We start from the raw sequence: 2,982 nt of genomic DNA, 5'->3' as shown, positions 1-2,982 counted from the left end.
GAGAGAGAGAGAGAGAGAGAGAGAGAGAGAGAGAGAGAGAGAGAGAGAGAGAGGAAGAGAGAGAAATGAGAGAGGAAGAGATTCCATATCCCGACGACATATCCAGGAGGTGGATCTCTATTTCAGAACCGGCCCTATAATCAGGCGGAGAGAGTGGCGGAGAGTCGAGAATGTCGTACATAAATTCGCGAAGAGAAGCGCCACCACGTCTCTTTTCTATTTCGTCGATGTAGAAACGAGAAGTTGCGTCGCGAACACGACGGTCCCTGCGTTTGCTCCCCCGCAGCTGCTTCTCGAGTTGAGATTTTCCGATCGACTCCTCCGAGTCACTCCGCAAACTGCTCGTTTCGCTCAACATCCTTTCTACTGCCGACGTACTCTCGGTGCGTAAGCGGTAAACGGAACACGGGATGAAATTCCGCGAATACTTCCCCGACAACTTTACGCACGTCAATGTTGCATAACGACCGAGGCCGAAATGACGCTCGGCCAGCAGAAAGGTACTCGTCCGCGCACGACCTCCGGGTGAATACCAGGCACGGTAAATGAGCCTCTGATTCTTATTTCTCGCGCCGTGCCTTAATGCCACCTCCACGAGCGGCGGCCTGCGGCACGTCCGCTTGATTACACACAGCCGAAAGGAGACAGATCGGCCGCGTTAGCTCTCTTAGAAGCCTTTTCACGCGCGAGAGTTGCCTTTACACGCTATCGCTACGAGGAATCCGTGAATGCGCGAGAGTGCGTGCGCCGTCCGGCCGACCGTCCGGTCGCTCGGTCGCTCGGGCGATCGGCCAGGGCGAGAGGAGGCGCGCACGCGGGGTCCCGGACACGCACACGCGGGGCACCGCGTGTTACACCTGCGGGCCCACGGGTGTTACCGTGTAGAGCGGTAATAATAATTTGGACGGCGACGAGCGGCCGCATTTGATGTTCCGGAGTCGCCTGCTGGGCGAATCGCGCGACAATGTCGTCCCCCCGCGGGACCTCCTAGCACGCAACCCGGAGTAATCGATCATTACTCCCGGGGGCTATTAAAAAAGCGCCCGGGTTCCCGGGTATCCGAAGCCGAGACACCGCGGCCTTGATTTCGCTACGGCCGTCGTTAATTAATTCAGCTCACGGGAAGGCGCGAGTTTTTGGTCGCCGGCCGGTCCCGTCGTCGCGACGTCCACAAACGCGGCTGATATCCCTCCTGAGAGCACGGCGCTATTTATCAAACGGGGGAAACGTCAGATAGACTTTCATGATTATCACGAGGTGAGAAACAATCGATGCATTACAATTCTTTTAATTACTTTGATGTAAATACATTTGTTTTTAATTAACTGTTAACCTTACATCGTACAATAACGTAAACTTTTCGTTACGTTATTGATGCAAGGACAAATTGAAAAGTTACGCTCGGATTTGCATATTATATTTGACAAGACATATTGTCTAGGGAAAATTTTGATCATTTCTTTTGTATTTCTGTTTCGTCATTCGTGATAAATATGAGTGGAGTATGATCAGTCATAAGGGACTCAACGTTGCTAAATTGCTGATTTAATATACTTAAAGTTGCTGTAAGGTTTACGTACATCACAGTCTATCGGAGGACCGATCATCCTGTTATCGCCTCTCGCGACGCAATCGAGTCGCGATCGATTAATGAGACGTGGCATAAACAACGTCGACTTTATTAGCAGGGTCGTTCTCTAATTAACTCGGCAGCGACCGTCGTGATTTACTTTCTTCTTCTTTTTAATCTTCTTCTTCTCCTTCTTCTTCTTCCTCTTTATTCGTAAAGATCCATAGACGCAAAAATAGATGCGAAAACAATCCCGAGGCACAGGAGCGACTCACGTCGGGATGCCCGAAAACGTCTACTTCTTGAGTTACTCGCCGGGCGAGTTTTTTTAATGAACCCGTCGGGCAACATCATTTTCGTCAAAAATTTAATAATATCAATTGCGGCCGTGGCTGGGAACTGCGACGACCTCGTTATATTTTATCGTCGAGGGAACTGTCGTAAGAAGGAAGTTTCGATATCGTCGAACGGAAAGTTACTGACGCGCAACGACACGGGACACAGCACAGACGAGAAAGAAAGAAACCACCCAGATACGTAGAGAACTACCGACCTGCGAAATTACTATGATCTCGCTAGCATCTCGGGAAGATCGATAATAATCGCAATCACGAAGTAGTCACTCGTAACGAGCGTTCCCCGTGTACGTGGAGCGAGACGAATCCGCAAGGAATCGCGCGGGAAAGAGAAGTCACGACAGGAGGAAGAAGCAAGAAAACGATAGCGATAGAGGAAGGAAGCGTTGGAAAGTCCAAGAATAGAAGACGAAGGAGAAGATAGAAGAAGAAGAAGGAAAAGAAGAAGAAAGAAGAGGAGAGGAAATTCTATTTACCGCACTGAGAGAGAAACGAATCATTGATCTAATTAAAATTCTAGTTATTTTTAGCCGTATCTCAACCGTATTTTTGGTTGTTCTAACGCGAAAGTGATAGTGGTAACACGCATACAAGTCTCATTATCGCTAACATTATAACGAAATTTAATTTAAAAAATGCTTTTCATTACCATATTTATAGTAATTATTTCTCTGTACAATTATAATTACAAATATCAAATATTTTCTTGTCAGTGCGTGTACGCTGAAACCGACTTTCCGGAATGCTCGAGACAAAATTAACATTTCTTCACGCACTAACCAAGGAACCTATTCAATTCGACTGTGGCTCTTTTTAGACTGCGAATTCGCCCGGAATCTATGTTTCGCTTGATTCGCCATCCAGGGCGGACACTCGCGCGATCCGTTTTAACGTGTTAATGACGACCGGAGTATTCGTGTATCGGCAGGCAGCGCGAATTCCATGGCGTCGCGGAGGAAAGAGACAAGGAGATACGGAAAGCGAGAGCATCTACACGACGGGCGGAAAAAGAGAGAGAGAGAGAGAGAGAGAGAGAGAGAGAGAGAGAGAGAGAGA

At 48.3% G+C, this 2,982-nt stretch overlaps 1 protein-coding gene across 5 annotated transcripts in view; it reads right to left on the bottom strand.

Annotated features, from left to right (window-relative positions):
• The window catches only part of LOC116841812 (protein dachsous), a 428,326-nt gene that overhangs the window by 316,950 nt on the left and 108,394 nt on the right, over positions 1 to 2,982 (bottom strand). The window lies entirely within an intron of this gene.

Source organism: Odontomachus brunneus, unplaced genomic scaffold, assembly GCF_010583005.1.
Source record: "Odontomachus brunneus isolate Ranch 3 - 2012 unplaced genomic scaffold, Obru_v1 Obru_scaffold_018, whole genome shotgun sequence".
In the NCBI taxonomy this organism is placed as follows: Eukaryota; Metazoa; Arthropoda; class Insecta; order Hymenoptera; family Formicidae; genus Odontomachus; species Odontomachus brunneus.
This window is presented reverse-complemented; position numbering and strand designations above follow the sequence as displayed.